Genomic DNA, 26,823 nt, shown 5'->3' with positions numbered 1-26,823 from the left:
CCCACATTCCGACGCTGCCAACTTGGCCCCCCGTTTAGACACTGAATCATTCAGATTGCGCTGCTGTGATTGCTTAATTAAATGCTCGGCTGTGTAATGACTTTGCTTGAAAGGGAATTAAATGTCTAAATGGTGTAGAATCCGTGTTGAGCTGAATAGAAATCAATGGGACATAGTGCTGGAACCCAAGGTGTTTCCCGACTTGTTTAGGGTGAGCGTTTCGTATTGACGCCGTCCCTCAGTCGGCGAGTCGGAGGCTCATTCCTCTTGGTCCGAGAGCATTGATTGTTGGCATGCAAACAGTGTGCTTACTTTGTGCTTTCCGGAGAGGTGGTTTACAACGTCTTACAAGTCTGCAGTGTGCATAAACCTTTATTTATATCTGAGGAGATGCACCTACAGACAACATCATCCATTATAAAGGGACTATACTACTACGTTTTTACTTTAAACAATTTAATACACATCGGCATCTGAAATCCAGCCCCAATGACCCTGTTTATCATTTCACAGCTACTTTGAGTTCACAGCGCGTGTTATTCCTTGCGACCGTTAAATGGCGGCAAAGCGTGGTCACCTTGTTTTTACACCCCCCCCATCAAAATAAAAATATGAAGAATTATCACTCCTTCCAGCGTGAAGGGAGACATTAAAAAAACCCAAGCCACACGGAAACAGTTCTTGAAAGGAGTGCAGCCAACTAATCTCGCGCACATTTGATTGAACTAGAAGACCCCTGAAAAAAAAAAACGCCAAAGCTGGGAAGGGCACACGACTCCTGAAATGACAAGCGATTATCAAACCGCCTCTGGCTTGAGACACTGTAATCCCCCAGATGTTGCACGGCTATGAAATAGCAGAGTCTGAATTAGATCTCTCAAACAATGTCGGCGTGTCTGCATTTGTTAAAACCCTCCGCGTTGAAGTCACAAAATTAAGTTGACCCCGTCAGAAAGCTTAAGGACGTGTAACAAAGCCCCTCCGCCGTGTTATTACTTCATCTGCTTTCGTCTCATCTCCGCCGCATAATAAGTTCCCACTCCAGCAAGACCACTGGGGCTAATAAGGGTTTTATCTGCTTTTGATATTAGATATTAACACCTCATCAAAGTTAAGCCAGTGGTAGGCTCGCCCCCGTCCCCCCCTCCAAATTTGCATTAGCCTAACAATGTCTCGGAATGAAATCTTATCAAATTCAAATTAAGGCCCGAGTTGAATAGCCAGAAGGATGCAGCTACCCATCACTCAAGAAACATGTAATTTGGTTCTGCTGCAAAATAACACAGGGCTTTGTAAATCAGTGAGATCATAGTTTTCTTGCACACACACACACACACACACACACACACACACACACACACACACACACACACACACACACACACACACACACACACACACACACACACACACACACACACACACACACACACATTAATACTTAGATTTTGCACCCCCCTCGTAATCCGGAGACAAAACAAGAGCACATTTGTGGAATGTGAATGATGAATTTTTTTGGCTGCTGGGTATGAAAATAGGTCTGAGTGACACAATCGTGGATTTGCTGTTTTGGAAGCTATAAATAGAGATTCTAGTCAGACAGTTCGGTGTGATCTTTACCAGAGGGCAAACGCATTTGCAGCAAGTGTTGTGTTTTTGTTGTGTTTCTCACCAGATTCCCACTGCAGGTAAAAGAGAAACTCGTAGGAAATAGCAACAACACTAATTTGTTGGTATGAACTACTTCAGCAGGACAATGTATAGCTTGTATTTAACGCACATGGGCGTTGCTTCGAGTGTCGTAGTTGTTTTAAGAAGTCTCACTCCTTTGGTAAATTGTCAAGGTAAATCCTGTATCTAAAGCGAGAGTGCAAAGGTTTCAGAATTCTTATCATCCCTTGTGGCATCCTTTGTCAGGTTGCATGAAAAAAAAAAAAAAAAAGAAGAAATATTAACTGGAAAATATAGCTCGGAGAGATAGAAAATAAATTACTTCAGTGTGGCAAGGAAAAGAAGATTGTGAGATTTATCAAGTCGAGATGGAAATGCCTGCTAAGTCTGCGCCCCTACCTTGAAGAATTAAAGAGAAATCAAATGCCTTGGAGTACACAGAAATTGCGATGTAAAGGTGTGTGTGTGTTTGTGTGTGCGCGAGCGTCGGACACACTTGTTTTCGCGGTAATTTATTGTTGAAATGTTTTTGCTCAGTATCAGCTTTTTACATTTCTGGTGATTTGATGTGTGCCAAAAGACACGAGGCCTCATATGACGGTTGTGCTTATACGCACTGACAAGTATCTTGTGTTGTTTCATGTCTTCTACACAAAAAAAGAACACAATCCTCAATTAGCCTCACTGCAAAATACACCAATCAGCCATAACAATAACACAAGTTACCAGTTTTAATGTCACGGGCTGATTAGTGCACACACACACACACACACACACACAAACACTCTCCCGTCTTTTAACACTCAACAGATTTTCCCTCGCGAAACAGCCTGACTGGCAAAATCTATAATTGTACAGATAAGTGAACATGTTAGCCAGATAAAGGTTAAACTATCATGGATATGTTCCCCATCCGTCTAAAGCCAATTTTACACATTCAGCTCGAGTAATAGTAAGTGGGGATGTGTGTGTGTGTGTGTGGGGGGGGGGGGGGCGGCGGGGTGGTTTGGAAGGGGGGGGGAGAGAGAGAGAGAAAAAAAACCTGGCAAGTCAATATTGATTGATCTGGAGCCTTAGCAATTACCTCCATGTGCAGAAGACCATGTTAAGGTCAGTATTATCTTAGCTCATTTTATGGGTCAGTGCCCTGGCTTTAGCAGAAATAAATTAATGGGGTAAACACTTGAGCTCACCTTGATGAAATTTACAGCGAGCGGGGAGAGAGCTTTGCATGGGGTGGAAGGTGGAAGGAGAGTGACCCTTGATATATTTTTTTTCCCGGACCCTCGTGAATTTGGGTGTTAAAATACAAGTCCATAAACAACACTGATCTCCCCCCCCCCCGGCACTTAGACAGGAGACTGATATGTATTCTATGGCATATTAAAGGGAATGCATTCGATTGGATAACAATGCCGAGCCTCTGTTTTCGCTTTGGATGGTGACAGAGGTCTTTTTTTTTTTTTAAATGTGTGATGATAAAATATAAATAAATAAGTACAGCAGCCACAGTTATGACGATATATATATAAAAAAAACATTAAAAGTACTGCGGATGTTTTTGCCTCGAGCACCTGCCAAATGCAGTAACTCTCACGTACAGAAACGCTGTCGGCGATGGGTTCGTAGGTGTGTCGAAAACTCTTAATGTTTTCCTCGCACTCCAACGATTAAAGTGCATCAAGCAGTCACAACGCAAAAAAAAAGCCCCACCATGGCACACGCCGGCTAATAATGAAAAGCAGAGGCCTCGACTTTGCATGTTGCGTCTTGACACCTGTGTGTGTGTTCCACCGGAGGGAGCGGTCGGGCGCCATTAGTCAACGACAGCATTCCATCAGCTCTCGGTGTATCGGCGTCCCCTCCCGCGCCGCGGCCTTCGGGCTGACTCGCTCTTGTGTTCTTAAGCCCCGAAATGAATTCACTTTCCTCGACGCGGTGATCTCCTTAATGGAAAGTCAATGTCCCTCACTCATTGGCGCGCGCTCCCACGGGGGGGGGACGGTACGGAAAGATGAATTCATCAGCGGGCCGGAGACTGCGGCCCCCCGAGGGGGACACCGGCCCGTATGATCAAACAGAATGCTACAGAGTGTGTCCAACTAGTCGTCCATTATTACCCCGCTCGCGCTCTTAATGTGAGCCGACGGAGGAGGGATGACAGTATCGATCTAATGAAAGTGCTATTTATATTCTCCCAAATCCTCTCGCCAGTGATTACAAAAGCACTCCACTGTTGCGGCCAGCTCAATTTGTTAAGTGTAGGGGGGGGGGGGACAGTTTGTTTGACTCACATGCATGCAGTGTTATCTAAGCATGCTCATTTTTGCAGCGTCCCCATCACACTGCACGTCAAAACGTGATCCCGTCATATCTCAAGTGTCAAGTTAACGTCTCGTTCTGAATTCGGCTAAAAAACAAAAACACACTTTCACTAAATATTTACAAAACATGTTGCTGTGAAAGTTCTGCATTGTTGGGCTGCATCTCTGAGTTATGTTTTTTTTTTGGGGGGGGGGGGGGATTATTAATCACACCATGTCTTGTCAGCAGCTCTGATAAGGGGTGCACGAGGTTGTTGTCACGGCATACGGTTAACAGTGCGACAGATAAGCTCTAATCCCCGCTCGACGTAACGCATAGCAAAAGTGACGGGGAGCACAGAACGCACACATGTGTAAACACCGGGAGGAAACGGCGGCGGGCCGAAACCCCCGCACGCGGCGCCGGGACGCACGTGCGCGATCGGTTGCTTACGCCGCAAAATGTAATTCAACGCTCATCACATTCATTATTCCATGAGATCAGTGCTCGTGCGGCGTGTTCACTCACAGGACCCATGTGTAGTTTAACATGCGTGAACATATTCTTCCCGTGGCTACACAGTCATGAATAAAACACTGAGGAGCCGGATCATTATTGACCTCGAATGTTTAACCGAGGAGCCCCCCCCCCCAGCAGAAAATCTGTACATTTGAACCTCACCGATGACTCCACGCCGCAACATGCACTCGCATGGACAAATTGGGACTGGATGTCCCACCAAGAAAGAGTTTAAGGCCAAAATAAACATGTCATCGTATAGGATTAGCATTTTATATGATCTACATGTAGTTTAATCTGTAAGGAATGTTTTTTTTTTTTTGTGTGTGCTTTGCATAGATGATTAGCTGTGTTGCTAAATTGGGCAAATTTGGTCATTTTTTCGTGGTGCAAGTCCCTAAAATCTCAAACCATACACCAGATGTAACGTATTTATTATTACGTGGTCCGAGCATCTTTATATCCCTTCGGAAAATGCAAATCCATTGGATTCCTCGCGGATAGCGGATCTCTGCTCATCCCAGTCTCCACCGTGTGAGCCTCTCTTAATGTGGCTGTACTGCCCCGTAAACAGACAGTGAGTGATTAGCACCGCGCTGCCATTGACATCATTTGCATTTTAATAGACTATAATTACAACTCAGGGAAAATAAATTGCAGTTTGAAGAATGTTTGGATTACTCCAACTCCCTGGCTATCCTCTGCGAGATAGCAGCGAGCGCATTGCAAAGAGCTGCCTGGGTGGTTAATATCAGGTTCAGAAATGTACAAAGACGCCGGATTGCCTCCTCCGCTGCAATGAGAGGGAGACAATGTGGGCTCTGTTTTTGTCTTTCATGGCATAAATGAGAGATTTAGATATTGAACGTTTCCCCATAATTTAAGTTTGAAAAAACGGCTGAGAGTGGGGGGGGGGTTGGAGAAAGTCGAATGAAAACTTCACTAATACGAAAAAAAGGAACGTGCAAGTATAGTGTCATTCTGTTGATTGACACTGACTATTTCTTGGATCAAATCTGTGCCCATTCAGATCCAAAGCAGAGTTTCTTGCTCTCTCTCATTAACGCCTGTGATGATTGCAGCTTGTCCCTGCAATAATCCCAGAGTCTGTTTTATCTCCGCACCTCACCTGCTGAGATGTGACACCTCCCCTGGGATTTGCCACAGGGACGTCTAACCCTGGCGTCTGAAGCCCATGTGACCCTGTAAGCAAGAGTGACAACACAATAATACTCCCCGCGCCTAATATTTCATCGGTGGATTATCAGATTAGAGGCCCCAGTTGTTTATTGGCTTGGCCACTATCGGAAAAGTTGATCTGTCAAGTTTATCGCACTCGCGTCGTATCAAGGCAGCGTCGGACCATACAGTTGGCTGCGGACGGAAGATAAGGCCGACGTGGCTGAATGGAAACCTCCGGGAAAATGAGAAACAAGGCTTTTCTTTTTCCCCCGACGACACACTTTATCTAGTTTAAGAAACGGACCCCACCGAAAGCATTACTGCTCTTTTTTTGGGATTCACTGGATTTCTTTGACCTCTTTGGTGTGACTGAGCTGCCCCTTTTTCTTTTTTTTTTTCTCTTTATTTCCAAAGGAGATATCAGAAAATCATCCACCAGTTTAAGACTCGGGTAAGCGCTGTGGAATCACAAGAGGACGTAATCCTACCAAACCCCCCCTTTCAAGCTGCCCCCTTTGTGGCTTTTCAAAGACGCGAACCAATATAGCTTTCCTATCAATCTGTTGTTCTGACAGAGTAACAGGTTGGAGGGAGTCCTTTATTGAACCCTCGGACGCGGTTCACTGATTCAACTGGTTTCTCTCCATCACGAAAGCGGCGACGCTGAAGGTCGCGGCCCCTTTCGAAACGTGACTGCCAGGCGATATCTTGCGAACAACAGTGGAAGATGAGATCGCTATCTGTGTGAATCTGGTCTTATCAGATTTGCAAGTCAAGGTGTAAATGTTTTGACATCAACCCGTGGGAGGATGGGGAGTCTCCAATGACTTGAGAGACATCGAATATATGAGCGGAATGATAAACAAGCACCGACACGTTAATGACGATATTTTTTCAGACCATGTCATGAACCAACGGGACTCATTTGGTGAAAATCAGCATTGCAACAGGGAAAAGTGTGGCTTCAATTTCAGATTATAAATTTAGGGGAAATGGGTGTGGATTTATAAATCTGTAACGTTAATAAGATCTAAGGATTGAATAGTATTGTTAATTTTCAGATTTTAGCCCATTCTAATAGATAGCTCTATAGATAGCAATGTTGGTTGGTTCATTCAACACTTAAATCCAGACTTAACACCTCCAGTAATCCCTTAACTTTTCCCTGTGCACCATCAGGTCAATAGTTTTTCGCATTTTGATGAAATTCCTGCCAAACAAGTGACATGCACCTTGTCCTCAATTGCATACTCCTGTCCCGTAGACCGTTAGCCTTGCCATTAACACGCAGGTCATCACATCGAGCCATTTTTACTTCAGGAACACTGGATAGTGCCGAACAACCTCAGTTTGGATCTATATGTAAAAGGCACTGGCCTTATGTTTCAAAACAGTAACAGCAGAATCCCTTCTAGAGGGAAAATACCCCCCCCCTCCCATTCCCATCTTATTTATGGGACAGCACACTGGTTTGTCACTTCCAGCCACAGTGATTATTCACCTGGCGAGCATATTATTCTAGGCAAATACCACGGCTATAATTTCTCATTTTTCATTCCAGGGGTTTGATGAGAATGCGCCGAATCCCATTTTCCAGAATGTTGAGTATTCTGCGCGTTGAGACTGGATTCCCTGATTACATTATGCCTCTGACCTGTGTTTAGGCAAATGTGCATCACATGTACTTTGCAAGTGCAATAAACAACGAGCCAGTGCTCGAAAAAAGATGGAAATAAGGCCGAGCATGCAGATTAAATCCTTCGAGTTGAATTTCCCCATCATCAGTGGAAAATTAAAGCTCAGCTAAGGTCATGTGACTTTGGTGATCACAGGGTGACTGAGTGTCTGTAAAGTACTCAAATGAAAGTCATTACCTTGAAATAAGTCACCATTTTATTAAGGATGTAAAATATTTTTCCATTTCTTTGTGTAACCTGGTAAAAACCCAGTCAAACAGATGCATTATTATTATTATTATACATTAGATACCTCTGTTATTTAATCCAACACACACGAACCGGCACACATAGATGGAAATGATTCTCAAAAATTACCGACTTAACATCTTGCTCTTTCAAAAGCGATGATGATTTTCTATTTTTAAGAACAAAATCATCCCTTGACACTAAACCAAAGGGACCTGAGCCACAACTAGAGGCAGTCTACGGCACAGATGTCCACCACATGGACTGGACACAACTCATTTGTTGCGCTCCGGAGTTATTTATTTATTTCCCAGGTCTGATATTGGGGGAACATCTGTCACCTTCGCCTAAGTGCCCTTCTTGCACGATCCATGGATTATGTTTCGGAACAAAAACGCCCCCACATTGTTTGGCTCCGGGGTTCTGGGCTCAGGTGCAGGATCCTGTTAGACGTTTGGAACATCCTGCTGTTGCGCTACAGGCCAGCGAGACCCAAACACCTGGAGACTTCACGTGTGCCACCAAAAAAAAAAATCACTGTCGTATGGCTTCGCTTTGAGTTTAACTGACATCATAGCTTCCTTTTGACATTAAATTAACAATAATGGTGAATCAGTCTTACCAGCAGGGACTCAAGGTACTTTAGGATATTTAATATTTGAGCTGGCTGTGTATTCGACAGAAAATTACACACAGAGAATAAACATGCAATTTATTACAACAGGAAAAAAAAAAACTGATTTATATCGTGGTATTTAATTATCTATCTGTTAATTTTTGAACAAACATAAGGAGGCCTGGCTGGCGTGGTCAGTGCCATTAACGCTCTTAATTGCTTCCGAGCCCCTTTCCATAGTCCTCTTCCTAATGGCAGTCAGCCCACCACCGAAGTAAATTAATTAAACGGGCATCGAGCCACGATCGTGGAACAAAAAACTGACGCTGGTGTCTGAAGTATTTGAAGTGTCACCAGCGATAAAGGATGTCACGGAGGTTTTCTCGTTCTCAGAGCACCGGGCCCCCGCGCGGCACCAAGTAGCCATCGGAATCCTTGTTTCTGCAGCAGTCGCTAAATCAACACACTCGACACAAGCCCGAGGATGCCTCCGCACAATCATGCATGACAACATCAAAGCTTTTTTTCCACGCCGCCTCTCCCCTTCATTTCCCCCCCTCCTCAGTCCCGCTTAACTGCTATTTAGAGCTAAAAGCAGCGGTGCCATTTGCAAATATTATCTTAGGGGGGTTAGTGCAAATACTGGAAATCCCGGCTGTCTCGTTTCAATCGCGGCTGATAGCTGTGTTCAGGAGTGATGTTATCCTTGGACAGGTGCAAATTGAACAACTGAACCTGCGTGCACATGGATTAACGCGGAAGGTGTGCAGTCAGGTCTGCGAATCTTTGAAAAGTCTCGTCATCTTAAAAAACAATTCCTTATAGACCCCTCAGCATTCTTCAAGGTCTTTGTTCCTACATACAAACGCACTGACGAGCACACGACTTTAAAAGTGTTGAGCCAAATTCCCAGATTTCCACGAGCAGGATGTTTCAACGATGAGCTGGATCTGTCATTGGGGAGCCTCTCAGCACCCACAGACAGATTGAGCAGGCACCCAAGATAGATCTGCCAGCACTTCATTCTGCATATCTCTATTTAATGATATTATATTTCATTTTCCGAGCAAGGAAAACATCATTACCCAAAGCAGTGAGTCGTAGCAAGCCATTCTGCAACAGATTCCAAGCCTCCTTGGTGGTACAGTAATTGAATTACAATTGCGTATGACAGAAAGTTTGAAATAGCATTGTATTTGTTACATGCTAAGCTCAACTTTGTACAGATATGGTAAAAAGCTGAAGCAATACAGCAGCTTGGTATAGTTAGTAAAGTATACAGGCTATACGTAGCAGTGTGCTACATCATATCCCATTGACTTTGTAGGTCAGGGCACAGGAAGACGTGGGTGGTCAACCAGCGGAGATGTCACAACAAAATGGTCCCCGGGCAGCATTTAGCTTGATTTCTGACAATTCCCATTCTGGGTCGCAAATTGATAACTGCCTGAAATTTATTTCCCTGGTAACTGTGATTAAGTGCTTCCAGAGCCGGTGGGGTTTTGAAAAGTGTGCCTGGTTGTTTTGACCACCGATTGAAAAGCAGTTATCATTTCAATGGGAGCAATATGCTCATAGGGGAAAAGGACAAAGAGGTCAGCGGAAGTGGAGTAAGTGCTCCCTCGGGCACAAACACAGGCCCATTGAAAAGACCCCACAGAGACACCAGGGGAAATTGATTTCAGCTTTATCCCTGGTCAAATGCATCACGGTGCTGCGGGTGGCACAACGGCGGAACCTGTCCACCCAAATTAGGAAGCCATTTGGAAGAGACGGCCACATGTGAATGACCACTCACACTCTATGAATATTGTCCCCACAATAACATCACTTCACACATCAAAACATTTAGAGGTCACGCGGCGACCCGCTTCGTGAGCGATGATCTTTTTTGTCAGGGCAGGCCCCTAAAGTAGTTTGTGGTAAGTGGCCCGTGTGGCCTCCACTGGCAGAACTGAACTGTGACACTGTGAAATGTTTCTGGGCCACTGTCAACTCTTACACAAAGACATAAAAGCTTTTGCCACCGGCTGCATGTGTTTTTGACAAAAGTGAACACACTTCCTCCCCATTGATAATGGAGAGAGGGTGTTTTCAGCTCCACTGAGAATCAGCAGTGACTTTGTTCATCCTTGTAGAGGATGTCCTTTTTTGAAAACGTGCTGCATTCAATGACTAAGAGCATATTGTATATTTTCAGCAATAGCTTAAGTTTTGATCGGGTCAAAAATGGTCGGTTCGCCCAGATCCAAAAGAGCTTTTAGTGGAAAGTAGCTCCAATAAAAGCTGAGGTCGGATTTATCCAGAGTGACCAGAGTGACAAGCTGTTGCTGAATGTAGATTATGTTGTCAAGATTCAAAATTCAATGCTGAGATTATAGCAAACGAGATTGTAGTCGGGGGGGTTTGGACTCAGGTGTCTCACAATTCAGGTATAACTACATTTAACTGCATTTATGACAAGGAAAATATAAGTGAGGAGAACTGAACCTTTTACGAGGGCACTTATGTGGCTGTCAATTTATTTTCCGCAAAGCCCATTTGCAATTCTTTCATTTCTAAACATCCACCTGTTCGTCTTCGTTGTATATTCAACGTGCATCTCTCTTTGTGTAGCCGCACACTTTGTACACACATGATTTCTGTATGTTTTGTTTGTTTTGCTTCTTTCATGATGCATCAAATCAGGCACAGCTAAGTCCAAAAAGAAAAAAGAAAAAGAAAAATGCCATTGTTATTTCCCCCGCAACCACCATGTTTATCCACTACACTACAGTATATGAAGCAGGACAGGAGCATTGGTACGGAAAAGAGGGTTGTACCGGCCAACGCTATGTTGCTTCAACACCACGGACCTCGGGGCTTTGCTGGCTGCCAAGCTGCAGTCAACCACAGAGCTGTGTGCTTATTTTCTCTGCCCCCTTCTTGACCATATGGAGCATGAGGGTCACAGGGACACTGTGTATCACAGATTTGTCTCCGTGTGCGAGTGCGTGTGTGTGTGTACACGTGTGAGCGTGTGTATGTATGGCGTGTTCGCAAAACGAGCCAAATCTGCTCGCTGGTGTCCGTGGATTTGGCAGCGGGGCGCATTGATTTTGTCAGCATTTGCATTTTCCTGCCAGCCAAGAATACTTTTATTAGCTCCACCGATATAGATGCAGAAAAACAGTTCACAGTCTTTTCACATTCTGCTGTGTTGGAGCTAACACAATGGCTGTGCTCTTTTTCTCTGTTTATCAAGGGATTCCTTTTTTTTTTTTTTCACCAATTACATTCAAATAAAAGAATTGGGCGAGCCTGAGCGAGTAGTTTCTCCTCATTCGACCGACGGACTCAAGCAAGTGTGAGGAAAACCCACAGATGATATATGTATATGCCAAAGGTCAGAGACACTATATAGGTGGAAGATGATTAAGTGTCTTTTAGTCCATTGCCAGCTGATCTGGGGTCAGCTTGTCAGAAGTGACATGGTGACATAGTAGCAAGCTCTTATTTAATCACCATATTAATTCACCCATCACAAAGCCCTAATGACACCGCCGCCGGCCGATTAATCTCTGAATTTGATTTAGCGAGTGTCCATTCATCATAACTGGCTGTTTCAGTTTGCGATCAATATGGCCCCTTTTAGCGCTTTGGACACCTAGACCTCAAGAGGTACACAGGCGTGGTGTGAAGAGGCTTTTGATAAAGTAAATGCTTGTCCAGGCCAAAGGGGACACGGATCAATCACGTTTGCATACATCAGCGGCACTTTTTCTCCAGGTTCTCCTGAAGGGGTTTTTGGACGAGAAGCAAAGGTACAGCACAAGATTCCCCAACACGTCGCTTCATAACAATAAGAAAATGTCCTTCTGACCTCAATGAATCTTCAGCCGAAGAATCATTTCAAACACGTAGTGATACCGCCTCCTAGCCTTGTGTCTGCCAATTTACTCGTGCACGGCTGTTTCTGTTCCTGCATCTTGGAATGAGCTGTTTTTGCTAGCACACCTTGCCAGTATCCCTGCAAGCATTGTGCTCGGACACACTCGCGCCCGTACATGCGCACGCCATCAAGCCGCGGGGCGAAGGCAGCTCTGCTCACTCAAGGGGAAAGCGAACAGCTGTGCCGGTGACAGCTGGAGCAGTCATGACATCCCTTCACCAAATATCAGGGATGGCTTAGGACGCAATGGCGTATCAGCCGAGAGGGGTCCATTTACAACCTGGACGAGATGCCGAGGCTTCAGCCTGCCACCAGGATGAAGCGACAGAGCTCAGCCCCCCACCCCCACCCCCTCACATTTCCAGTGATAATGTGAGAAGTAATGACTTTCTCCTTGGTCCGCAGCCCATATAATAGCCCCCCATTTGCTTCAAAACAAGCCCGATGGAGCAAATTAGATAATGTTGTGCCCGTGAAAAATGAGCTGGATGCTCATGTTTATTTTCTGGGGTCCACTTCCAGTAATTTGTCATCAGATTCTCGCAAAGAATCTTGTTTCCCTGCTTACCATTTTCTATTCTAATCTTATCTTGAACAATGTGGTGGTGATTCACTCAGGAGAAGAAGAAGAAAAAAAACATCTGCTCCACGCCTTCAATATGAAGCAGTAAATTTAGACTTGAGACTTTTTACTAACTTACACCGTTGGCAAGTCAATCACTTTGTCTTACCCTGGCGTTACGGTGAGAATGCAAACTGTTATCACGCATTAACACTTCTTATAAACATCCCCAAGTTTGGGTTTTTCTTTGAATTATTAAAAAACGATGGCTGTCTAAAATGTGTTCGCACCAGTCGTAAATGTGGAGGCAGCATAAAAATGTACCAAAAAAAAAGAAATCAGTGTACTATGCTAATGAGCGTAATCACCTTCAGCCCCTTCAGCACCAGACCAATTTTAATTACACCTTAATTTCCTGTATAAATACCCCCCAATTCAGGCGAGCTGCTGCTGCAAGCTCCAGCAGAATAGACTGAGTGGGAGGACCATATAGGTACAGATAATTACACCTCACAGTTAAGGACTCCTGATTATATGAAGCGGTGGCCAACGTGCTGTCGACAAACGCCACTGAATGAACTTCGGCTGAGTGATAGACTGAAGTGGTGGCGGCGCCGCGTGAGGACACAATCTTTTTTAGCTGGAGGATTGAGCTCAGCATTGAGCTCCCATGTAACTTCAGGTTTTCAGAAAATCTGTGTTATTGATTATATGATGTATTATTTGTACTTTTCTTTAAACCATCTGCAGATAAAAACTGGCCTTTGTGGCTAAATCTGGCAAATTTACATGCTACACTAAAGTATGCATGGTAATCAGTGTGCATTGTCCCTTTGATATGAATAAACATGAATATAATGGAGCAAGGAGGAGCTAGGTTTTCCCCTGCTGGTTGGTATGTAAACTGGTCCGTGAAAGGAGTTTTGTTGGTGTGTAAAACAAACCATAAAGGCTGCAGTTAAAGTTGTGTTTAATTGGTGAGAGTATGTTATATATATATATGTCTATTAAATTAGCCCTGATGACAGGAGCAAAGCCAACGTCTGGCTTGAGGAATCCTTGAAGTTAGATAACTGGGTTCGTTCTATAAATAGAGGCAGTTTTTTTTTTTTTTTCCCTGCAGGGACTGAAAATTGAACATTGTTGAAAACACCGGAGGAGCATATGCTTGTAGGCACGGCTTGTCGCGGCCTCAGATGTTCCTTAACAGTTGATTTCCTCATGTTGCATTTTTCCTTTTTCACCACGTTATTGTGCTAATTATTTTTCCCCACGTTCCACTCCAGTGGCTCGCGGCTTGGACGACGCAAGCACAGCCCAGTTGTTGTTGTTGGTTCCCCCCCCCCCCCCCATCTTCTCCTTACCCCAGAAGCACCCGACACACAAGGACCGCTGGAAATCTGCCCAGCTGTGTGACACATTGGTTCCTCAACACTATTGACTGTTTGTTGAAATGCTTATGGGAGCTGATGGAGCGTTTTCTTGCTCTTTGATTTCGCGGCCAAATATGATTTGTGCAGAGCAAATTTCCTGCAGAGCTGCACGGTGTTGACATTCAGGTAACTTGAGATATATATTTATATTAAAGGGAGAAAAAAAAAAAACCATATCATTGTTTATATTGCCTGTTTAGGGTGATTTGTATTCCACTGTACGGCCGCTCGCCTCCCACGATGCTCGAAGGCTCACGGAATATGAACAGAGTACATCACTTTTTTTCCCCCACAAAGTGCACATTGATGCCGTAAGTAATCGCCGCAGACAGCAGCATACACGGACATGAAGGCGGCGCAGCAATGCAGTGAAAAAAGAAGTGTGTCATCGTATTGCTTGTCACACTGAATTTTCCGGCGATACATATTTCAGATTCCCCTCAAAACACTCGAACACGCTGCCGTCTGGAGCCTTTTTGCTGTCTGGCTTTGTGCACACACCTGTATACCGATGTTACAGTTTAGACTCTGAACTTGTGTTTCTGCTCGGAGTATTTACTGCGGTTTGACCCGACTGTGAAATCCCCTGACTTCAGCGCACCAGATATAATCTTGTCTGAAATGCCAGCATGGAAATTCAGACTAAATATGTCACTCTCTGATGTTTCTCATCATTTTAGGTTTTTTTTGCTCCTACAAGCTAGAGGATGTGTGGATGTTTTTTTTTCCTGCACAGACCCACACACACAAACACCAATAAATAAATGTATATATATATATATAAATAATTAAAATACAAATGAGCCACTGCATGTTTCACGTTCTTTTAGTAGAGTGGAAAATGCTGGCTGCTCTATAATTTCAGACTTGCCGACCGAGGTCAGGGGTTCCATGCATGAATGCCCGCATTTGCATCTTTGACTCACTGTGGCCCAGTGAGGAAGAATGAGCTGTTGCATCTCCTGTGATGTGCAAAAGTGAGAATGTACAACAGCGCTTGCCGAACTACGTGCGCTCCACTGATCTCAGCGTGAAGCTATTTCACCGAGGCGGGGCATGCATGCTCTCACAAACACTATAGGAATGCGAAAGCCACTTGAAAACGGCTCCACGCCTTCGTGGGAGCACACGAACAACTGTACCAAGACGGAATAGGCAACATAGTCATGCAAAGCAATCAGCCGTCTAACTCTATGTGCATTTATTTTGAGTAAACACAGCATCATTGGTGTGTTTATTTTAAATCTCTAGCAGGTATCCTTGCAACTATTCCCCAGTTAGCATGCGAGATCATGACTACACCAGTAACCAAAGGCATTAGCGGTGGCTAGGCTACGTAACCCTTCTTTGTCATTCCCGAGGTGCTACACTTCCAATCCAGGCAGGCAAGGTGAAACCAGCATCCATTTCTCATATTTACATATGAACTAATGATTCCCCTGTGGGCTGACTGCGGCCTTCCAAATACTCGACGCGGTGCTACCAAGGGTGATGCATAGTACTACTGAGCGACTGGGGCTGGTGACTAACTCGGTATGATACATTGTTTCACGGCCTAATTACAGCTCCCAGCTGAATAGGCCATAAGCCAAAAGAGACCTACTGACCTTGGTAAAAGTAAAATAAATAAATAAAAAATGCCCCATGCCTCCACATGACCCATATTGTCGCCGACAAAATCTTTGCTAGACGTTAAACAACCCTGAAAGGCTGTTGTGAATGTGCCAGCAGTCACTACACAGGCAGGAAATGTCAGGAAAGCGGCTTGTGTAGTACGTTGAGGAAGAAGTTAACATCTGCCACATTACCCCAGGGAGAGAGCCGCTATACAGTAAGTAGTTCTGCAGCGATGTTTATATATGGCCCTGTTTCTAAGGATAGAGGCATTGAAGAGCATCAAACAGCCGAGTTATTTCGGGTCACATTCGAGTGTGCTCAGTTCCAGGAGGAAACATTAAACACACCACATGTCTGTCTGCATAACTTAGCCAACACTGGTACATCGTGTCGCGTCCGACTGTATTAGATACACCTGGAGGAAATGTGCTGCAGCGGTGGTACGCCTTCGCGAAGATATTGATGGGAAGCAACGCACCATCCCTCAAAGAGGCAGATGCTGCCCTCTTTGTTCGCTATCACACGTCTCCCTACCCTGTCAAAGCTAACAGCTGTTCGTTCGCCGTGCTCTCGGAGAGCCGAGTAAAGGCAGGAAACGGATAATTGAAAATGTCGATCTCATTAATAATCGCGGCGATAACTGAAGGAGCAGCTTTCGCGGGATGGGGGGCGCGGGGGGGGGGGGGCATAAATGTCTCACTCTGATGGTTTCACACCTGAGTGCTTACAAAGCAAAATCATATTCCATGACAAAACCCCCTTTTTTCCCCCCAATGCTTAAAGTGAAGTCAGAAGCACCTATAGTCAATATTGTAACAAAGGGTAAAATGACCATGTGTAATGAGAGACGTGTTCACTTATAGAGAATCGCCCACAGAGAATTATCACCTGACTGTGCACTTCCCCTCGGCTTCATGGAGCATTACAGCCTCTTTCAGCCCATTGTTTTGATTTCAGGGCCAGTGTGACTCGGGTAAAATGTCAGTATCGAAGGTTTAACCAAGATTGAAGGTCACAATATTAGGGGAAATAAATTAAAATCATAGACTGTCTATAAAGATGGACGACATGACGTCTCCAGAAAAGTGAAACCAAGGCATCTCGATCACCCCCTGGTGGCTGGCTGCAGTATAGCCCATGCACCCCACCTCCCCTTATGTTAAAGGGTGGGACACTGGCCAAACTATAAAGTTAAATAAATTATTTTTGAGAGATGGTTTCTGTCAATTTGGGCCGTTCTTCTCACACAGATGTATGTCAAAGTGCAAATTGTCTATATATCTATCCATCTATCCATCTATCTATCAAAGCATATTTGTTTTAGCTGCATAGAGACGTGTTGATCCATCTTCATATTCAGTCTACTTTAGTCTACATTACAAATATAGACTTAGTATTTAAATATAGATTTGTTTAAGATAAATAATTTACAATGTTGCATCTGCTTTCAAAACTTTTTGTTCCTTAGCAAACTAGAGTAATCCCACAATACGGAGCCTTACCCAACAAGAGAGTACGGTTTTATAGACATTCTGTGACCAAGCGCTGCAGATTACAGTCTCCCGCACAGGCAGTTTTAAACCACCCTTTTCCTGGGTCCATTTAGAGAGGTGCCAGCCACTGTATGTACCTGCAGAATATACTACAATTCCTAATTGATTTTACGAGGCAGCTTAGGCTCTAATTGCTGATTTGCCTGGGGAGATTCTTGATCCAAATGGCTTAGCAACTTCTTTTGTGGGTTGTGATGTTCGGAGATTTTCATTCTTGGGAGGGTAGATGGGCCGGGGGATTGGATGAATGCATCGAGAAACAAGTGTGTTCCACGTTAAGAGGAAAGACAGGTATGACCAGACATTCAGGTGCATCCTTTGGACCTTGATGATGATGATATTGTTCACATTTGGAGTATGATGATAGAGATAACCAATGACATTAGCAATGCAAGACAGGGATATTCCAGTGGGATAAATATAGTGGAATACAAATATATAAAAAAGTGTTTGAAGATTGAATTCCAACCTTTCAAGAAAGATCTTTGACCTGGTTGGAAATGAATTGCACAGTACAATACTTCCAAAATCCAAAATCCAGGATAGAGGAGTAATTGGACAACTATCAGATAACGATATAATATAACTAACACATCGCACTTTCAAATCAAATGTAACAAACCATATCCTCCTTGTATCTAAAAACGATGTCTGTGTTCGCTCTGATTTTGAATGAGGTGTCATTTCAAAACACATCAATAAATCACCTCAAGGTTTATCAGCAGAGAGATGGTAAGTTTATCAATCTGCATTAACCAATGCAGCAGGAAAGCTCATTCAAATTTACATTATCGAATGGCCGTTAAGCTAATGCCTTCATTTTTAATATCACTGCGTTGAAGGAATTGTATGTTGCAGTGGCCAAGGACAGTTTAGTCATCTGGCTGCAAACACTGCAGCTGCATTGTAGACAATGAGAGGAATACTGACTTTGTGAACCGATGCATTTGCCATTTTCCCTGTTATGCTCCAGTGGGCTTTATGTAAAGGTCCGGAATTGTCAGCATGACCTGAATGTAAAGCTTATTTTAGTGTCAGATAAAAAAAACCAACTGAATAACTGTGCTAAAGTAAGTCTCCTGTTCATTGTGTAAAGAAGCTGTAATTTCTCCAGTTATGTAACTATTGATTAAATTGTTTTATAACAGGATAAAGGTCAAGGCAGGGTCCCTCTGGTGGCACAGAGCCAGATGACCAAGTTAAAAAGAAAATGGAGTTGCATACAAGATTATATTGACCTTTATTTCTAAAATTCAACCTGGTTCCTTTTTTATTATTATTTGCTTTTCCTATCATTGTTAATGACTGATAAACAATGCAGGGTGGATGATTCTTGGCTTCTCAAGAGGGGCAAGCCCATGTTCGAGAACCACTTCTACAGAAATTCCCTCTTCTGTGTTCTCGAGTCTAAAAAGTGTTTGGGCATTTTTCAGTCCACATATTTTAAACACTTTTATACACTGTGAGCAACAGGCAGCCAGTTTTCACCCAAAATAATCCACTAACACCAATCAGCAGAGAGAAATAACACTTGATTGTGAATATTATTTTGCATAACAATTCTATAAGGTGCCACTGTGCAAATTCTCGACTCACAGCTTGATTTATTGCTGTCCCTTAAGTGGCAAATATGATTTAAACTACATGTACTTGTGTATTTTCTTCACATGGCTCAAGTGTAGCGGTGGCCCTTCTGCGAGGTGATTTTCTCCAAGTGGCACATAAAAATACTCTTGCCCCGTTAGTTCTGAGTTGTTGCAATAACAGACCATCCGTTTCTCCTGCATTTTTATTAGCTGTTGTCTCTCATGCAGCCGTTTTTTTTTACGCACAGCACCGGCTCAGGGCCAGAATGAAGTGCGGCATTAAGGTAAATTCCCGGCAAATTACATATAGTCAATGAACCCTTTGAAAAAAAAATAGTCTTCTTGTGAAAGATACGAACAGAAAATATCTAACTAAGGATATATCAATATAAGGCAACATACCTATTGGCCTACTCAAGAAAAATATTGAACTAAAGGTCATTTTCATTTCACTGAGGCTGCCTGTTAATATAAACAGTGCAGTTATAAAACATGAGCTTCCATAAACATGTATATGAACAACCGAGGCTGTACATTCCTACTATATGCGCATAAGGAATATCTGGTAGAGGTGCCAATTATCATGATAATATAATACACATGTAAAAATGTTCCACTGAGACCTTACACATGATTCCTAATGTATTCACAACATCACAGGATCAGGAAACCATGAATTTGAATTTTAAACACAAAGATGTGCTTGTATGTGTGTGTGTGTGTGTGTGTTTTGTGTGTGTGTGTGTGTGTGTGTGTGTGTGTGTCTGATCAGCTCACACATCCCGTGTTGTTTCGGCCCCTCGTTTTTCAAATCTGCTCCTCAAACAGCCGAGAACTAAACAGTCTGGGAATTAGGTGGGAGTAATCTGACAGAATATATGCAGTTTCATAAGACTAGCCAGGCAGAAAATAGATTGAGGTCTGAGATTTGGGGGGAGTTAGGACGGGTAGTGGCAGGGGGGGTGACGGAGAAATAACGTGTCACTCACAGTGCACAGACTGCTGCCTCTGCAAGGCTGAGGCTTGCCCCACAGCTTCCTCCCCTTTGTGATAAAAGCTGAACATTTTCACCTTCAGCTGCTTTAAAAACAGACTTCCCTCGTCATTTCTTTTTGTCTGCAATGCCGTGATGGAAGCCCAGGGTTTCTGTATGTGCCCTGACAGAGGTGCAAGGTAATTATTGAAACATATGGATGGCCGGGGCCCTCTCACTAATGACGCTTGGCTATTACAGAAGGGCACAGGAAGGACACGTCGACCATTAGCTGATAAATCCCACCAGAGATCCATGACTTCTCCCACCACGTTGGCTAAAGAGGAGCTGTTAGAGCTACAGACACGAGTAGGTGGGGTGGGGGGGGAATTAGACACACATGACTATGCTAAAAGTATTCCTGAACAACAGATTTGGAAAGGTATCATGACCTATTTGCTGCAAATAGAAAAACTCTAAAGAACATACAGTTCATCCCCTCTTTTTTTTTTTTTTACTTGCTTTTCTGTATATTTTCTTCACTCTCACCTGAAGTGCTGCCAAAAGAAAAGATGTTTCTTTATTATAATCAATTTAGATGATGTGCCCCATTCCCCTGAACACAGTCGTGACTCACGGTCAAACAGAAACCATACTTTTCAAAGACACCACCGATAGACCTTGAAAAAAAAAAGGGTTTCTCCCTGCGAGAGTGATACTAGTCAGGATTTGCACATCGTGATTACAACAAAGCGCTTAATCTCTGCGACATCAAAGCCTTTTCCTTTGGAATCAGGTTTAATTTCAGTCGAGACGACCCACTTCAACTCCATTAACTTTCTTTGGTGAATGGGAATCGGGGAAGATGCCTCCCCCCGTAATGCCAGCTTGGCTCAGGGCCATTTTTTTTCAGCCTTGGAAGCTGCAGCCCTCTCTCAGGTTAATGGACCCAGCGATTCCCCTACCTCGTCCATGCAAAACACGCGAGACATCCCCCAGGTACATCGCAGCGTGACCCAGCCAACTGGAGCTTTTGTTCATGTGGTCTTATGGCTTTGGGCAAAAGTGCTGCTGCTACACAACGCACTAAAAGCTTTGGTGGACAGCATGAGTCCACGACACAATGGCTGTAGCCGGTCCAGAAGCTGCAGTTGAAAACCGCATCGCTCCTTCAGCTACGCAGCACTTACATAATTCAGCTGAGATCGCCTTTTACTGAATAGACCTCGGCATCCGCAGCGGCTGTTTGGACGACTGCTGGATATTTGCATATGACCAATATCCAAACGTAAAGTGGATGTATAGCATTTTGAAAAAGCTGGATACTAAACACAACTTTAAAAGAGTTTTTTATTACTGGAGCGTAGTCGGTGTTACCAGGCGCCCTGACACAACCTGCCTGCGCTGTTGATTTTATCTCCAGGCAGTGCAGATAGAGTGAAGCCGAAGTCCAGCTGAGTGGGTGAAAGTGAGGAAAGCGAAGGCCAGCATGTACATCTGTTCAGCCATTCGAAGTGAAAAATTTTACTGCACTGGTGCCTGCGGACCACCTCGACACATTTCCCTACTGGCACATAGCACACATCTTTGATTGGTCCATAACGCCACAGCAGTTCTCACATCCATCTCTTCCAGTTGCTAATTGACACAAGAGAAAGGCTGCAGCCATCCCATTCTTCCCCTAAACGACTACTGGACACTGGAGACCAGATGGTCTGTCTGCAAATGTCACTGGTGGCCAGTTGTTACATTTGACAATGTGGGCTGAACTGGCAACTATCAGTATACATTTTTTTCTTCAAGAAGAAGCAACTGGGGGGGGGGGGGGGGGCACTTGGATTGATTTCATCCCTCATTCGGCGCACAGCAAATATTTTTGACAAAGACATATGGTGGAGAGAAGTGCACAGCAGCAGGCTGCCCAGCCTCGAGCCTGAGCTGTTTTCACTTCATTGTTTCAGGCAACACGGGCAAGCAATGTATGCAGTGTCCACATGCAGCCAGGCGAGCGCGCTCACACACACACACACACACACACACACACACACACACACACACACACACACACACACACACACACACACACACACACACACACACACACACACTGCTCTAGCTCCAAAACACAGAGGCAAGTAATAAATCTCAACAGAGCCTCAAATATTCTTACTCTCCCAAGAGCCTTTTATTTTCACCCCAAAGCCTCACACTGTTTACAAGTATAATCCAAGACGCCACTTCATGCTGGCGTCATTAAAATCATATTCATCAGCCCTCGTAAAAAGTCAACCATTTCTCTCCGCGCCACAACGCTGCGTGCCAGATGTTGGCGGCAACATGTCAGGAAAGGAAGTAGCGATGCCCCCCCGCCCCCTCAGTCACCCTGTCTTCAGCTGAGCCAATCTTTGAGAAATAGAGTCTTTCACCTTCGTTCCATTTGGAACTGGGGAGGGGGCGGGGGGGGCGGGGGGGGGGGGGGGGGGGGGGGGGGCGGGGGGGGGGGGGGGGAACCAACCTGACGTTCAAAGTTGCTTGCTGAAGCAGAGTCCCTGTCGGGGCTTTGGCAGCTGGACTGATAGCCAACCCTGTGGAATGGCAGCTGTTGAAGGGCTTTTTAAATTGCACCCAGGTTGATGTGTTGCTGTCAGGAGGGCAATGGACAGAGAATTTGGAAAGAGGGTGAAAAAAAACGGAAAAAAAAAAAAAAACAGACAGACAGACTAGGAAGGGGATGTGCAGGATGGTGGTGGTGATGGTGGAGAGGGGTGGGTGGGCTTGAGAGGACAGTGACCCTGACACCGCGGTGTGCAGAAAAAGAAAATGTTTTTAAAAAATGGAAGTGTATAAACGTGGAGTCGGATGGGAGGACGTGCGCTGGCGCAGGGGGAGGAGAGGGACACCGGTGTTGGAGTAAATGGAGTGCCAACGCCTGAGGGTTCTTTAGGTGGGCAGCACATCATCACCGTTCATCGGGTTCGATACTCCCACACTGTGTTTACCTACAACAGGATAATATCCCTTTCTTTGCTTGATCCCCTGTCGCATACACAAATGAAAGCGTCAAACCACTCCCGTTCTCCTCCTCGTCGGGATCTAGTTTGTGCCCATCTAGTCTTACCATTCTATTAATCACTATTCGAATGAAGTGAGCGTAAAAAAAACACAGTTTCAAACTTAGCCACGTGGAGGAAATGTGTTTTGCCACATACAGTGAAGTGGAACACTGCGGGTGTCACGTAAAGCGACTCTTTCAGCCTCGCTGGATAATCTCGCTTTGCTGTGGTTGTGCTGCGCAACAGATGGTGTTTTTTAAGAAGGTCATTATGCAGAATTTCCCCATTTGTTCTATGTGCTGTAGCTTCACTATATTTAGGGATAGTTAAGACTTAATCTAGCACCTGATACGGTGTCAAACTGCAGGTGAACTCTCCGCGGAGCTCTCTGTGGAGTGTTTACAAATGATTAGAGCATTATTTTCATAAACTACCCAATTAGAAGCCTTAAGTATATTTTACAGCATATTGTTGAATGACTTGTAGGAATGTCAGACATGCTAACATATTAAACACTATAATATATATATAAACAAATACTTTTTATTTCCTTCTTCTTCTTCTTCTTATAATAAGACAGGGCTTGGGCATCATTAATGGTTCAGTGTATAGAGTTTAGTGACATCTAGTGGTGAAGTTGCATGTTGCAGCTGAATACCCCTCACCTCACCCTTCCAAACATGACAGAGAACCTGTTGTCGAGAACGTTCAGTTTTCATAAAAACTCAAAAGGTGTTTAGTTTGTCCAGTCTAGGCTACTCTAAAAAAAAAAATGGCGGCCTCCGCAGAGAGGACCTGGCCCCAATGTAAAGTATTTTAATATGAACGGCCAATTCTAGGGTTAAGAAAACAACAATTTGTACAATTTAGATGAAACACACCAGTGAAAACATCGTTAGGGTTATTTTATATTAATTGTCTGCCAATAGAACCCTTTCACCTAAATCGTACACACTGGACCTTTAAATGGGATTTATTTCAGGAAAGAAAAAGTTAAAATCCAGTCCAAGTTTATTCTTAGTATATTCCCTTCAAATCTATTTAGATTTATTTCCCCCATCTCCGCAGTCTTTCGCAGTGTTCAGCATAAAACAAACAGATTGATTTCCTTCTGCCGGCTGACCCTGCGAGGCTCTGATAGCACCGCAGCGGCTACATTCATGTCCAATTATTAGCCATAAATCTACAAAGAGCGGCAGGACCTCTGACAGGTGGCTCCCTCATTGCGTGCTGATTGCTTGAGTGGATCTATTAATCTTTTTCTCCGTATTCCCCACCGGTCAAGAAGCCTTATTAGTGGAGGGCTGGATCCGGACACAATGGGGAAACCAATTCCCTCCTTTCTGAGCTCTCTGTAATTCCCTCTGTGTTGTTGCTCTCTATCATTTGTTCCCTGCCTGCATCAAATCAGAAAGGATTTTTTTTTTTCCTTTTTTTTTTTTTTTAAAGCTCGAGTACATCAGATTTTGCAAAGTTGACACGGAGAGCAGGAATAAGTTCACGGCGATTATAACAATGGTTTGAAAAATGATTTCGTATTTCAAAACGTGAAAAAAGGGGGGGGATTTGTCATATCCAAGCGACTGTATGCTTTCATTGCTTTCATTGAAACCGGGCACGGCACCCATAAGCCCGCGCCTGAGCGGCCCCGTGATTACACGCCGGTGAAAACGGCGGCGTACTGTACATCAAGCTGTAGCCATTTAGTCTCCGTAACTCCATGATATAGCTTGCATATAAAACTCGAAAATAAATTCCCCTTCAGCATTTTGACAGCAGCTATTCAGATACTTAGCCCTCATACTCATTGCAGCCATATTCCTCTGCCAGAATCAATTGTGCTGGCAACCACTGCCAAGCCTGAATTTTATCTCCCAGCTGGAAGAAAAAAAAGAAAACGGGGAGGAAGGGAATAGAGCACGGAGCTCGGCTGTTTATCAGTCGCACGACTAATTCTCTATCCCATCTCTCTCCATCCCCCCCCCCCCCCCTTCTGAAAGGGAACTTGGTGTTAATCTACGAGACCTTGAGCGCCTCCTGCACACAATCGGCAGCAACATGCCCCATTCCCCCCTTCTTTCTTATGGGTCAATCTCTGACCTTTTAACTAAAAAAAGCTTTCACCATTTCCCCCCTTTGTTCTCACAAGTCCTTTGCTTGTGCTCCTGATGAAATCCATGGGAGATATACCACATCCAAGCGCTGATTGAATATCAGTGGCGAAGAAGGGATTTTTTTTTTCTTTTGTAACGGCTTGGAAAATTACAAGGACTTAAGTGTCAGACACATGTGCCTGCCAAATGTAATCAGTGGGTAATAAATGTTTGCCCTTTACACCATAAAAAGCAATGGCAGTGCTGAATTAATGCTCGGCTCTGGGCAGCAGATCACGATGCTGTTGTGGCTGTGAATAAAAAATATTCCCCAACGAAAGGAAACCCCCCTCCCTAAAAAAAAAAACCCAGCTGTTGTCTTCATGCGTGTTTGTTGAACTCTTTCCCACACGACATCAACTTCTTATCTTAACAGCCTCTAACATTTTGTGGTTTTTCTCTCCCTGCAGCTCTTGAACTATTGGGAAGGTTGCTTGAGTGCTGAAAGGTAAGAAATCACCATTATTCCAGATGCTATAATTATGGTACAATCAACATTATAGATGTGTGACGGCATCAGACGTTGGATTTTCCGTTTCCGCTCGGTCCCAGGACCGTGGTACTGCTGGCTGCAGCAGGAATGGAGCCTCAGAGGGTTGAGCGAGACGGTCTCCCGCTGTTTAATCAGCACGGTCTCTGGGACTTGGGGGGGGGGGGGTGCCGCTTTAACAATCGCGAATCCTGGCCAGCCAATAAGAACCCGTGTTCAACCCCCCGTCCGACAAAGACAAATGGCGTGCCACAACATCTCGGCCTCACCCATCATCTCCTTCACCCCGTGCGATTGTGCATTGTGGGGAAGACCAGAGCGGTGCCACTAATCTAAAGTGGGCATGTGGGTCATCTGATAACCGCATGAGTATATGTGGGGGGGTTTTCAATGTGTTTGTGTTTGTGTGTACGAACCGCAGCTGCTTGGGTTTGTGGTGTACGCATGGTTGTGTGTTTGATGAGCACGTACGCATCATCGTGACACGGCGCAATAGCTGCGTTTTGGAAAGTCTAGAGCTTAAGGAACAGAATTTGCTCTATTTCACCCAAACGACCCGAGTCAATCACAGACGACGGGGGTTGCATTTCTTATTGCGACTTGAAAGGATTTGGGATCTGGAAATTCAATTAAAAGAGTATTTTCTTGTCTCGGTCCATCTCTGAAACAAGGGGAACTGTTCTTCATCCCTGGAAGAGGCGGGATTAACTCAGCGCTTCCACTGAATACATTATGGGCAACATCTGGCATTACCTTGTCTTTTGAGGCCGTTGCTACATCGTGTCCAAGCATTTCTGAATCGGTCCAGATTCACTACGTCATACGGGCACAGATTCGATCCAGAAGTTTTTTTTTCCACACAGAGAGACTGACAGAATATGTGCATGAATGAAACCATCATCATAACAAAGACAATTAAACTAACTGATGCTGAAAGCAGCATGAAATATATTTTAAAGCGGGATTTGTAGACAGTTTTATATCCCGTGCATGGATCTGTTTTATGTGACTGAGGAAAAGCTATTTTTAAACAGTCAGTCTTGCGAATAGCCAACTTCCCCAGTTCTACCAGAAGAAACTGAACTCTCCATTACAAGCATAAACATAATGAAGGCGTTTTAAACCCGTCAGTTTACAATTTGGATTGTTTTTGCAACTTTACTTCCCTGGTTATCAGCTGATCACACAAAATGTTCCACGTCATCGATAAGATAAACGTAATCTCTCCTCGTTAAATGCTGGAATTCATGAGACA

General features: G+C 44.2%; 1 protein-coding gene across 42 annotated transcripts in view; it reads left to right on the top strand.

Moving 5' to 3' along the window:
- LOC117751967 (receptor-type tyrosine-protein phosphatase delta) overlaps positions 1–26,823 on the top strand; it is a 209,584-nt gene that overhangs the window by 37,990 nt on the left and 144,771 nt on the right. For all 42 annotated transcript variants that reach the window (XM_034569081.1, XM_034569066.1, XM_034569075.1 and 39 more), the window contains exon 5: positions 25,489–25,526. The gene's annotated coding sequence lies outside the window, so the exon portion shown is untranslated. The remainder of the gene's footprint in view (positions 1–25,488; positions 25,527–26,823) is intronic.

This window comes from Hippoglossus hippoglossus, chromosome 18 (assembly GCF_009819705.1).
Source record: "Hippoglossus hippoglossus isolate fHipHip1 chromosome 18, fHipHip1.pri, whole genome shotgun sequence".
Classification (NCBI taxonomy): domain Eukaryota; kingdom Metazoa; phylum Chordata; class Actinopteri; order Pleuronectiformes; family Pleuronectidae; genus Hippoglossus; species Hippoglossus hippoglossus.
This window is presented reverse-complemented; position numbering and strand designations above follow the sequence as displayed.